The 14204-nt window shown below is 38.7% G+C and overlaps 1 pseudogene; it reads right to left on the bottom strand.

Moving 5' to 3' along the window:
- Positions 1-1730: 1730 nt before the first annotated feature.
- On the bottom strand, positions 1731-2678 carry LOC108383887 (olfactory receptor 2T11-like; annotated as a pseudogene).
- Positions 2679-14204: the final 11526 nt, after the last annotated feature.

Below are 14204 nucleotides of genomic sequence, written 5' to 3'. Positions count from 1 at the left end.
GCCATTCTCACACCTGAATCTGAGAAAATATTTTGTATTACCCAATCAATCCCTATCTCTTTATTATTTATTTTTATTTACTTATCAAAGTATAGTTTTAATCCAATAATATATTGGTTTCAGCTATACAATGTAATGTTTCAATAATTATATACATTATTATTCAACACTATAAGTGTAGTTATGATCTCTTACCACACAATGATATTAAATATTAGTAAATATATTCCCTGTTACATTTTTCTTCCCAATAGTAATTAATTTTATAATTGGTAGTTTTTATCTCCTCATGCCCTTCACCTATCCCCCCAGTACAGTCATCACCCATTTTTTCTCGGTATCACTGACTCTATTTCTGTTGTTTGTTTGTTCATTTGTTTTTTACTGTCTCACTTGCTTCCCAGTGAACAAAGCTGCCTCAGTTCTCACTCTCAACCCTCTATTCTTACCTAAATGATCGCAACTCATCCTATGCCTTTTGATATCCCTTCAACTCTGAAGACTCCATATTTAGATGTTCAGCCCAGAACTCTAATCTGAAGCCCAACTGACTTCACACAACTAACAAGCATTTCAAAAGTGTCTTCATAACAATGAAATTCTATTTCTCCTACTCAATATTGACATTTGAAAAGTTTTCAAAATATCAGTAAATAGAAATGCCATTGTCAGTTCGCTAGAGCCCAAACCATTGAGCCAACGTTTGCTCTGCACTCCTCCCAGCAGCCGTCTTTCCTGAGACCTGATCCTGCTGTCCAACTGCTCCACTCAGTCCATCTTTGTCTCTCATCTTTAAAGCCTCTGAAGTTGTCTTCCTGTATCTACCTGACCTAGTTCCTAGCTCTATTCTCCACATTATAAACAGAGTGATCCTTTTAAACTGTACATTATATCAAATTACATTGCTACAGAAAATTCTTCAAAAGCTTCCCATCTCACCCAAAACCAAACCAAAAATGTATTCAAGTAATACTGATGATGAATCATACAGATTTGGGAAATGTAAATTTTCTGTCATAGCCTTCCTCCTTCCTAGATCTCTGCTATTAAAATGACATGGAAGAAGACAAGGTTATGTTCCTTTATGTTAAATATTAGAGTATATTCTCTTTCAGTAAATATGTTTTACTTCAATATTGAATATTCATAGTCATCTGAGTCAGGCTCACTCACTGTCACATGTACTTTGCACTTGACAGTCACCGTTTTCAGCACGAGTGGCATGAAGGTGATCAGAGACCTGAGGATCCACTGAGAGAAATCCAATAACCAGAGACAACCCACATTGTGTGGTTTAATTTCTTTGTTACTTGTGAATTGGCACTGTTTTTCTTTATTGATACAAAAAAATTCACAGAATTTTGGGCACTGAAATTTGGTAGCTTTGGAAGGTTTTTGATTTGTTTAACCATGAGTTAAGTGTGGAGGAGCCTGTGAAGAGTTAGTGTGAAATCTAATATCTGTTCTTCATTTTTTTGAGAAACAAATGACCTAGATCAGATGCAATCTTTAAGTTAATTAATAACACATTATTTTTCATAGCCAGAAAGTCTCTGCTTAAGTAATGAAACATTGTGGGTCTCCGTCACTCCCAGGAAAAAGTCACAAGCTAAGGTAAATCATCTTAATTGCCAAATGTGAATAATCTCTGATAGCTGACCAACAGTCTCTTGTGAAACAGGGCCTATAGAGGATGTTCCTTGGAGACATTTTTCCAGGTCACTGGAGCTTTAAGCATCCCTTGTGGGTGCTTTTGGAAGAGCACTGTACAAATGTCTTTCTAAATGCCCCTGTGACATCTTGTTTCTGAGGCAATAGATGAGAGGGTTGAGCATGGGTGTGACGAAGGTGTAGAAGGCTGATACTATCTTGTCCTTCTCAGGGGTGTGGAAGGACTAGGGAAGCACATATGTGTGTATAGAAGGCAGCCCCATAGAAAATGCTGACCACAGTCAAGTGGGAAGAGCACGTACTAAAGACCTTTCTCAGGCCTTCAGGGGAGCGCACGCAGTGGACGGTTAGCAAGATGAGGGAGTAGGAGGCTGCAATAACAGAGACTGGGATGAGCAGCATGATTACACAGCAGATGTACATTAGGGTTTCATAGAAGGATATGTTGGCACAGGCCAGCCTAAGAACTGCAGGGATCTCACAGAAGAAATGGTTGATGAGGTGGGAGACACAGTAGGGGAAATTCATGGTGACGGGCATGAGCAGCAAGCCATCCAGGGACCCACCAACCAGGCACCAGCAGCCAGCAGAAGACACACCCTGCAGTTCATCAGGACGGGGTACCGCAGAGGGTCACACACGGCCTCATAGCAGTCATAGGCCATGAGGCCCAGGAGGAAGAACTCTGCACCGATCATGGTCAAATAGAGGAAGATCTGGATTCCACAGCCCACAAAGGAAATGGTCTTCTCCTTAGAAACCATGTCAACCAGGAGCTTTGGGACAGTGCTACAAATGAAAACAGTGTCCATCACGGACAACTGGCTGAGCAGGAAGTACATGGGGGTGTGGAAGCGGGAGTCCACCTGAATCAAGGATATCATGACATTTGCAGTTACAGCCATCACAAAAATAGCAAAAATAATTGCAAAGACTGTTAATGAAGCTTTGCTGTTTACCTGAAGCCCCAGGAGGATAAAGTCTGCTGGCAAAGTTCTATTCTTCATTGACGTTGCCTATGACAGCTCCAGGGAGCAGGAAGCCACGGAGATTAAGGATGGAGAGGAAAGAAAGAACTTTCTCTATGAGAGAAACTTGCAGTGGAGATGACGCCTCAGAGGGTACTTGTCAGGATGGCATCTTCCAAGACAGATGCTAGAGAGAAGCAGACCAAGAGACACATCCATAAATCAGTGACTGTAGACCTATTCCTCCTGTTGGAGAACAACCCTTCGTATATTTTGTTTATGATCATGTTTCAATGTATAGGTTTTGCTAATTGCATAGTAAAGTTGGTGTTTGCTGTATCTATATGAGAGTTTTAACTGTGTCTGTCCTCTGCATTCTGCCTTTCTGGCTTCCAGAGTGATGTCCCATCCATACCAGTGTTCCAGGTGGGGTTTGATCTCGGGTTCTTGTCCCCACGACAACAAAGTGAAGGATAGAAACACAGTAGTGAAGCAGACTGATATTTTTATTCAAATCCATTCCAAGGGAGGAACAGGCTAGAGTCAAGGAAGACAAAGGCCCTGAACTTTTAGGGGAGGGTCTATTTACCATAACCAAGCCCCGAGGCACCTCTTTTGATTTGAGGTCTTTTGATGGACAGCTCAAGTTCTACACCCATTCCTCTTGGTGTGTATGTCTTCCCAAAGTGCACACAGAAATGCCCATGGTGGGGAGCAAAACAGCAATTTTATTTTAATGAGATCATGAGGAACTGTGTTTTGGGTGGTTCTTAATTTTCTTTGATGTCCGCTGTGTTGGGACCTGGCTGGGACAGGTTGGCTAGGTTGCGATAGGCAAGCAGTCATCTCCCTGCAAAGCCTTTGTGGTCTCCTCGTGGAACCCCCTGCTTGGGAAGTGTGGGCAATTTTTTCCTTGAACTCTAACTTCCTCTTCCCCAGTTTCTCACATCTACCTTAATCTCTAACAGTCAGGCTAAGTCAATAGTAATTGGAGAAAAGGGCAATTGATTTATTATTTGAATGGCTAAAGGTTAACAAAAGAAAAAAACACAGGAAGTGAAGTGTGTGCAGTGAGATCACATCCTGTGTCTCTGCTCTGCTGTCCATGCTTCACCTATGACATTTCTGGTCACCAGATATATGGAGATTTCTTTCCAATACCAAGAGATTTTCCGTTCTCCAGACAGCATCTGGGTTTCTTATAATTTCATTCAGTTCTTACAATGTCTGCCTGGAGTCAGCCTGATATCCTACAGGCTAAATGCTCATTCCCACAAGCCTGCCTGTGGCTCCTATGCCAACTGCAAGCACAAGGGTCTGACCTGGGACGCCAGTTTCAGTCACTCGTGTTTCTGATCTGCTGGCTTCAGGAGGAAGTTTCCATGACCCCTTCCTAGGTTCATGTAATTTTCCAAAGTGTCTCATAGAACTCAGGAAAATAATCTACTTACTAGGCTGACTAGCATAAAGCCTGGGAGTGACCGAGGATGCATGGGGCGAGCTGTGGGGTGGTGTGCAGATATCTCTTGCCCTCCATGGGTGTGCATTGCCCTCCTAGCAACTCCACCTGTGCCCCAACCAGAAGCTCTCTGAATTACATTTTGGATTTTTACAGGTTTTGTTATTTAAGCATAATTGAACAAATCATTGGCCATTGGTGATTGATTGAACCTTTAGCTCCTCTTGTCTTCTGGGAGGCCTTGGAAGTGAGTGCTGAAAACTTCTGACCTCTGATCATATGGTCAGCTTCCTGGCAACAAGCTGTGAGTCTTCAGAGAGTTTCATGCATCAGCTCACTACCATGAACTCATGGGTTACTCTGAAGGGCCTTTTTGTGAATAACAAAAGATACCCACATAGCTCTTTTCATTTAGACAATCCCGAGGGTTCTAGGGGTCTGTGCCAGAATGGAGACAAAGCACAAACATGTACCTCTTTTTATGCATTACAACATCACAAAAGGGTAAGCCATGGCTGAGGCTTCATGAATGTTCTAGTCACCCTATTTCAATCAGGTTATTCCAGAACCTTTCCCACTATCTCCATTTATCTCTGTGTTTTTAGACAAAGCAAAGTGATGTTGAAAGACCTACATAAGACCAAGTCATCCTGCTCAGGACTGCTCTGGTGCTACAGGGTCCATGCAAATCCTGCCTTGCTGTGACCCTTCACCCTCTCATCATCTCCTGCTCCTCCAGTGTGTTCACCCTGGTGCTGCAGACCCCACGTTCTCCTTGCTGGATCCTTCACCCTCAGCCAGTGGCTTTTACCCACACTGTGACCCAGGCCCAAGCCCCTTCCCCACATCTGAGCCCAGTTTTGCCCTCGTGCCCTTCAGGGCTTCGCTCTGTACCCAACTTCTCAGAGAAGCCCCTTCTTACTGGACTTGATGACTCAGGTTTTCACATCTCTTAACACACTTCACATATATATTCATATATTCATCTTATTTTTTATTAGTCTACTGTTGCTAGACAGTAAGTTCAATATAAGCAAGGGTGTCTGCCTATTCTGTTTTCTGTGTGCTTTGACAATATAAAAGAATGCCTGGGACCTGGCAAATATTTTTTTCAATGTTTAAATGAATGATTGCTAAACATTTGCTATCTATATGATGCTTTAAAAAAATTTTTTCTGTTTAGGGTGATGCCCTTCTAGTAGAAATTATTTAAAATATATCTGGGTATGTTTTACATAATGTGGTTAAGGAAAATAAAATGTGTTAAATAGCAGGCCCTTGTGTGTATCTTCAATCCAAAATGAGCTTCCTGCAAAATAGGATCCATTCACATTTTCTAATAATAAACTTAGTTTTAGGAAAGAGGAATTAAACATAAATTTCTAAGGTTATATATAACATTTTGAGACAATCACTTTCTGGTACTTACTATACCATCTTAGACAAAGTCACATGTCAACACAAAGTACAGCAAACAATGGGCTCACCACTTTCTTTCTCTTCTGAATCTCCCCTTGTTGTGACAGCTTTTCATTTACTATATCCCAGTTATCATATGAAAGATACTTGTAACTTCAGATGCTGTCATCCATCCAGAGTTTGTATTGTGGATGGTAATACAGTTGGAACTCAATCTGTGAGATACACATAAAAGGAGAAAAAAACTTATGTATGACTTTTCTTAAGAGAAAGTTTCCATGTGTTTACTATGTTCAAAAAATTTATCTTAAAATGTTACTATTAATATGTCATTTTTAAATTTTGCAAAGCTGTAATGGGCAATAAATCCAATTGTGCTAGGCAGAATAATGTCCCCAGTCAAAGGCACTATGTTCTAATACCCAGATCATGAATATGTTCAATTCCTATTTTGCAGATGTGATTAAGTTAGGGGTGGTGAGATGGGAGATAATTTGGGAATGTCCTGTTGTGTCCAGTGAAATTACAAAAGTCCCAAAAGAGGGATGGGGGAAGAGGGAGGCAGGAGACAGAGGGGGAGATGCGGCATCATGTACAGATGGTTCCCCAGGATCCAAACACTGGCTCTGAAAGTGGAGGGACCACAGGCAAGGCAAGGAGTGGTTTCCAGAATCTGAGAAAGGCTAGAAGTGGATTCTCCCCTACAGCCTTCCGAAAGGAGTGCAGACTCTCCTGACACCTTGATTTCAGCCCAGCAATACTAATGTCAGACTTGTGAGCTCTAGAACTGTAAGACAATCAGCCATGTCATTTTAAGCCAATGAGTTTGATGCAGCTGCCATACCAATAAATAATTTTATCAACTTTTAAACATAACCATAAGAATAATGAGCTCTGATTGCAGAGCATAAGCATGACTGAAGCATGTTCCTAATAATATGTTAGTGCTGAATTTCTGCCAGGCATTGTTTCTTTATGCTCCTCATCATTGTGTTTTGATGTAGTCACTCTGCAGAGCACAGCCATAGGGTCATGTACTGTGATTATCAACATCTTGCAGCTGGAGAAACTGAGGTTAAAAGTGGGCAAGTGGTGAGCCTTTGTCTTGGCTCAAGGGCTCAGGTTTTGTTTTCCTTACTTACCACAATTAAGTTCAACTGACACCCAAATGCACACTATCTTTTTAAGTATCAGTTAGGTTTACAAAAAGTGAAGAAAAGTCCAAGGAATATAGGCTTCAAGGCCAGGATCACATTTAACAGTAATTTGAATTTCTGATTAAAAGGTGTCAACAGTGTTGTAAAGTAATAAAAGGAAGTTAATTGTTTCCAGAAATCCAAAAGGCATTCAAACTCCAGGGCAATGCTTAGCCATCTTGCATCTGCATGCAGTGTGTCTAACTGGCTGCTTGGCTTCCTGCTGAGGTCCCATGGAAAGAAAAGTGTTCACCTGATATACCATGAGAACGACTTGCAAGCCCCAGACTTATATATCACTGTGGGCAACCTCCCATCTCTAAGGAGACATAATAGTGCCACATCCAGGAGACCTGCCCCCAGGCTTCCACCAGTTCAAACAACACTGGATATGCAGCCTTGTAAAGATAATATATTTCCTCTGTAATGTGTGTCATGGAGAAGCAGCAGAGTTCACTCAAGAATAAATGATTTCTGTCAAAGGGATGAAAATGAGGCATAGGGAACATAGTCAATAGTATTGCAATATCTATGTCTATTGTAATATCTTTGATGACAGATGGTAATTATTCTTATAGTGCTAAGCATACACTAATGTGTATAATCATCAAATGATTGTATTATATGCCTGAAACCAATGTAATGTTGTATATCAAACATACGTCAGTACAAAATAATAAATGAACCCTGCGAATAAGAGTATTATTCCATGCTGAGCAAAGATTAAACAAAACATATCAAATATTGCATGGAGGTATAAATTCTGTTTAAATCCTTGTATAGTAAATTGAAATGTTTTGAGAGAAATCCTTTGAAAACTTTACAAATCTAGAACCAAGAGTTAAATTATCAAGTTTTTAGAAACATATTCAGCTTCTACCATATTTTTCTAGGTGCTGATGCTCCTAAATAGGAAGAGGAGGTCATCTGTTTTTAAAATAGTATTTTTAAAAAAAGACAAAAATAAAATGTTAACTGCAACCAGATCTCGATATTCTTATGGTCATGTCTGATTTTGCTGTTGAAACACAGTACATCACTCTCTTAAGCCAAAGCCTCCCTAAAGGGGGAGGTGCTCTGAGTGCTTCTCCACTGTTGATCTAGGTGATTAGTTCTACGGAAACAGACATTTTCAAGATGATTATTCCCTTCTTGAGCTGGATCCAAGTTAGTTATTAAACACAATGTCATTGGAAAATTAAAGGTGTTCTCGGCCTTCGTTTCCAACCAACCAGTCCCCTCTGATTTTGCCAGGTGGCTGCCTAAAAGCAGCTCTCGCTCCTTCTCCCTGACTGTGGACTTACCACTGAGCGCATGACGCCACCTTCATCTGACTCGTGTGAGGCCACTGGTCTGGGTGCTCAGCTGGGCATCGGCCGTCCATGGCTACAGGCTTGGAACTTGACATTAAATCACGTGGTTTCTTCCCTGTAGTATGAGCACCAGGAGACTTTCTCAACAGGAAAGATGCCGGGAGCACTGGTTAATTTCTCCTCTGCTGCACAGACCTGAGTGTAGGAATCGAGACTGACCACTGAGTTACTCAATTTGAGCCTCCCATTGAGAGATGGGTGGTATTAACATTGACTATTGAGGGATTTTGTAAATTGTTCATGGGAATGGGACTAGGTATTATTTTGTGAGATGGTACAAAGCCAATATCAGTACGTTAAAAATAATGTGTATAGATTTCCAAAGATACAAAATGTTAAATGGAAATCAAGAGATAAGCAGACAACTTTGTAAAAGTATTCATTTTGATATTATTTGCAATATAAAAAAGCAGAGGCAACTTAAGCATCTGCTTCAGAAACATAATAAGTAATATAGATTTTAGTATTAATATTCACATCTCCAAATGACCTTTAGGATATGAAATGGATTCATAATTATTATGCTAGTATGACAATTTCATTACATTCTTAGTGAAAAATTTGGTATATATACACATGTGTGTATCACATATATATATAAAATAAGGATATGTGTATATATATATATATATATATACACACACACATATCTATATATCACCAATATGTATGATGAATATATATATACATTTATATACGTGTATATATATATAACTGTATATAGTTTAATATGCTGTTATATATGTATTATTGTATACATAAGTATATATATATATATATATATATATATATATATATATATATATACACCTATGTATGTATATACATGTAATTATGGAGTAAATCAAAGTATTCACTGATAGTGCAAATTCAGCTGACAATAGTTTATTCTTTTTTTTTTGAGAGGGCATCTCTCATATTTATTGATCAAATGGTTGTTAACAACAATAAAATTCTGTATAGGGGCCTCAATGCACAATCATTAATCAACCCCAAGCCTAGTTCTCAATAGTCTCCAATCTTCTGAAGCATAACGAACAAGTTCTTAGATGGTGAACAAATTCTTACATAGTGAATAAGTTCTTACATGGTGAACAGTGCAAACACAGTCATCACAGAAACTTTCAGTTTTGATCACGCATTATGAACTATAAACAATCAGGTCAAATATGAATATTCGTTCAATTTTTATACTTGATTTATATGTGAATCCCAAATTTCTCCCTTATTATTATTGTTATTATTATTATTTTTAATAAAATGTTGAAGTGGTAGGTAGATGCAGTATAAAGATAGAAAACATAGTTTAGTGCTGTAAGAGGGCAAATGTAGATGATCAGGTGTGTGTCTCTAGACTAAGTATTAATCCAAGCTAGACAAAGGCAACAAAACATCCATGGATGCAGAAGATTTCTCTCAAAACAGGGGGTGTGGGGATCTAAGCCTCACCTCTGTTGATCCCCAATTTCTCACCTGATGGCCCCCCTGAGACAGTGCCTGTCTTAGGCACAGTCCTTAGGTTGTTCCTCCCTTGAGGAATCTTACCCGTCTCTGACTTACCAGTCTTCTTCCAGGGTCATACAGGTAAATGTAAAGTTGGTAAGTGAGAGAGAAGCAATATTGTTTGAAAAGGTTAGCTTTTTACTTCTTTGCAGATTTATGCCCTGTGGCTTTTATGCCCAGCATTTGTCTTGAGGTAACTTTACCACTTGGAAGAATTATGATTCTCAGTAATTTTGTTATGAAGCACGAATTGTACTTAAGGGTTGGAATTAGGAAGGAAGAAGAAAAGGTATAGAAGTAGCAGATGGAAGAAAACATGGGAAGATTGATTATTTCTTTGACATATCTTCTTGTAGAGTAACATAAGCATATATCGGTTTTAAACTACTAATTAAATTGCACACACACATTAACATAATAGGAATACAGCTACATAACCAAAGCAGACCTACAATTACCAGCCATCTCCAGTGAAACCAAGAAAACCAGTTAGGCACCCTAGGCATTTGTGAAAACTTATCAATAATATGATGGATATTGTCTAACTGAATTTGAATAGTTTGAGAAAAATCAGACAAATTAAAACAACACTTTCCTGGGAACTGTTCACATCCCATATGTTCTTTTAACAGTAGTCTATAGTTGCACAATTTTGGAGAACTGCAACTTGCACTTCTCCTAATTCTTGGTTGAGTTCCAACAGTATACATCCAGTCAAATTTGTTGTTTTACTGTATGGACAGGCCAGCTTAGATATCTCGTTCTTCATTCCAATGGCAAGTCCAGTAACCACAGGGATGAATGCAGCTACAACTGCAACAGCGCCAGGATCTTTGTTGAAGTTTTTTGATGATCATCTTCTGGAATGACTCTTTCAGACAATGTTGATGTTGGAAGTTTTTCTTCATATCGTATCATAATTCGTTTTCTGGGTAGCCAAATTAGGCTTTGATCCTCTGTATAAACACAAACAAACCCTATGCCTACACTTTGATATGCCCTTTATATCATTGTGAAGAACACATTGGATATCACCCCACAGGAACTGCTTTTTTTTAAGAGAAAGGAATATTATCAGAAAAATGTACTTCCATAGCTGATCATTTGACACCCTTTAAATGATCAAAAATAAGGATATTTAAAGCATGCTTTAATCATTGATTTACAGTTAGTTTTATCCTATAAGAGAGTAATCCCCCTTTTCTTTCTTTTTTTATCATTAATCTACAATTACATGAGGAATATTATGTTTAATAGGCTCTCCCCTATACCAGGGTCCCCCCACAAACACCTTTACAGTCACTGTCCATCAGGATAGCAAAATGTTGTAGAATCACTACTTGTCTTCTCTGTGATGTACAGCCCTCCCGTTTCTCCCACCCTCCCCATTATGCATGCTAGTCATAATACCCACTTTCTTCTTCCCCCCCCTTATCCCTCCCTACACACCCATCCTCCCCAGTCCCTTTCCCTTTGGTACCTGTTAGTCCATTCTTGGGTTCTGTGATTCCACTGCTGTTTTGTTCCTTCAGTTTTTCCTTTGTTCTTATACTCTACAGATGAGTGAAATCATTTGGTATTTCTCTTTCTCCACTTGGATTATTTCATTGAGCATAATACCCTCTAGCTCCATCCATGTTGTTGCAAATGGTAGGATTTGTATTCTTCTTAAGGCTGAGTAATATTCCATTGTGTATATGTACCACATCTTCTTTATCCATTCATCTAATGATGGACACTTAGATTGCTTCCTAGTCTTGGCTATTGTAAATAGTGCTGTGATAAACATAGGGGTGCATCTGTCTTTTTCAAACTTGAGTGCTGCATTCTTAGGATAAATTCCTGGGAGTGGAATGTCTCGGTCAAATGGTATGTCTATTTTGAGCATTTTGAGGAACCTCCATATGGCTTTCCACAATGGTTGAACTAATTTACATTCCCACCAGCAGTGTAGGAGGGTTCCCCTTTCTCCACAACCTCGCCAACATTTGTTGTTGTTTGTCTTTTGGATGTCAGCCATCCTTACTGGTGTGAGGTGATATATCATTGTGGTCTTAATTTGAATTTCTCTGATAATTAGTGATGTGGAGCATCTTTTCATGTGTCTGTTGGCCATCTGTATTTCTTTTTTGGAGAACTGTCTGTTCAGTTCCTCTGCCCATTTTTTAATTGGATTATTTGTTTTTTGTTTGTAGAGGTGGGGAGCTCTTTATATATTTTGGAGATCAAGCCTTTACTGTATCTGTCATTTACAAATATATTCTCCCATACTGTAGGGTACTTTTTTGTTCTATTGATGGTGTCTTTTGCTGTATAGAAGCTTTTCAGCTTAATATAGTCCCACTTGTTCATTTTTGCTCTTGTTTTCCTTTCCCGGGGAGATATGTTCAAGAAGAGGTCACTCATGTTTATATCTAAGAGGTTTTTGTCTATGTTTTTTTCTAAGTGTTGTATGGTTTCATGACTTACATTCATGTATTTGATACATTCTGAATTTACTTTTGTGTATGGGGCTAGACAATGGTCCAGTTTCATTCTCCTACATGTAGCTGTCCAATTTTGCCAGCACCATCTGTTGAAGAGACTGTCATTTCACCATTGTATGTCCATGGCCCCTTTATCGAATATTAGTTGACCATATATGTTTGGGTTAATGTTTGGAGTCTCTAATCTGTTCCACTGGTCTGTGGCTCTGTTCTTGTGCCAGTACCAAATTGTCTTGATTGCTATGGCTTTGTATTAGGGCTTGAAGTTGGGGAGTGTTATCCCCCATATTTTATTCTTCTTTCTCAGGATTGCTTTGGCTATTCAGTGTCTTTGGTGTTTCCATATGAATTTTTGAATTATTTGTTCCAGTTCATTGAAGAATGTTGCTGGTAATTTGATAGGGATTGCATGAAATCTGTATGTTGCTTTGGGCAGGATGGCCATTTTGACGATATTAATTCTTCCCAGCCACAAGCATGGGATGTGTTTCCATTTGTTAGTGTCCCCTTTAATTTCTCTTAAGAGTGACTTGCAGTTTTCAGGGTATAGGTCTTTCACTTCCTTGGTTAGGTTTATTCCTAGGTATTTTATTTTTTTCATGCAATTGTGAATGGAATTGTTTACTGATTTCTCTTTCTATTGGTTTATTGTTAGTATATAGGAAAGCCAGAGATTTCTTTGTGTTAATATTGTATCTTGCAACTCTGCTGTATTCTGATATCAGTTCTACTAGTGTTGGAGTGGAGACTTTGGGGATTTTTATGTACAATATCATGTCATCTACAAATAGTGACAGTTTAAGTTCTTATTTACCAATCTGTATTCCTTGTATTTCTTTATTTTCTCTGATTCCCATGGCTAGGACCTCCAGTAGTATGTTAAATAACAGTGAGAAGAGTGCACATCCCTGTCTTGTTCCTGGTATCAGAGGAAAAGCTTTCAGCTTCTCGCTGTTCAGTATGATGTTGTCTGTGGCTTATCATATATGGCCTTTATTATGCTGAGGTACTTGCACTCTGTACCCGTTTTTCTGAGAGTTTTTGTCATAAATGGATGTAGAATTTTGTCAAATGCTTTTTCAGCATCTATGGAGATGATCATGCGGTTGTCTTTCTTTTTGTTTATCTGGTGGATGATGTTGATGGATTTTCAAATGTTGTACCATCCTTGCATCCCTTGGATGAATCCCACTTGGTCATGGTGTATGATCCTTTTTATATACTTTTGAATATGGTTTGCTAATATTTTACTGGGCATTTTTGCATCTACATTCATCAGTGATACTGGTCTGTAATTTTCTTTTTTGTGGGGGTCTTTGCCTGGTTTTGGTATTAGGGTGATGTTGGCTTCATACAATGAGTTTGGGAGTATTCCCTGTTCCTCTATTTTTTGGAAAACTTTAAGGAGAATGGGTATGTCTTTTCTGTGTGTCTGATAAAATTCCGAGGTATATCCGTCCAGCCTGGGGTTTTGTTTCCGGGTAGTTTTTTAATCACTGTTTCAATCTTGTTGCTCATAATTGGTTTTTTTAACTTTTGTGTTTCTTCCTTGGTCAGTCTTGGAAGGTTGTATTTTTCTAGGAAGTTGTCCATTTCTTCTAGGTTTTCCAGCTTGTTGGCATATAGGTTTTCATAGTAGTATTTAATAATTTTTTTTTTCTGTGGAGTCTGTCGTGATTTTTCTGTTCTCATTTCTGATGCTGTTTATTTGTGTTGATTCTCTTTTTCTCTTAATAAGTTTGGCTAGAGCTTATCTATTCTGTTTATTTTCTCAAAGAACCAGCTCTTTGTTTCATTGATTTTTGCTATTGTTTTATTCTTCTCAATGTTGTTTATTTCTTCTCTGATCTTTATTATGTCCCTCCTTCTGCTGACTTTAGGCTTCATTTGTTCTTCTTTTTCCAGTTTTGATAATTGTGATGTTAGACTATTCACATGGCATTGTTCATCCTTCTTCAAGTGTGCCTGGATTGCTATATACTTTCCTCTTAGGACTGCTTTCGCTGCATCCCACAGAAGTTGGGTCTTTTTGTTGTTGTTGTCACTTGATTCCATATATTCCTTGATCTCTTTTTTAATTGGTTTGTTGATCCATTGATTATTTAGGAGCATGTTGTTAAGCTTCCATG

This window comes from Manis javanica, chromosome 14 (genome assembly GCF_040802235.1).
Source record: "Manis javanica isolate MJ-LG chromosome 14, MJ_LKY, whole genome shotgun sequence".
In the NCBI taxonomy this organism is placed as follows: domain Eukaryota; kingdom Metazoa; phylum Chordata; class Mammalia; order Pholidota; family Manidae; genus Manis; species Manis javanica.
Note: the sequence above shows the minus strand (reverse complement) of the source record. Positions and strands in the feature narration are given on the sequence as shown.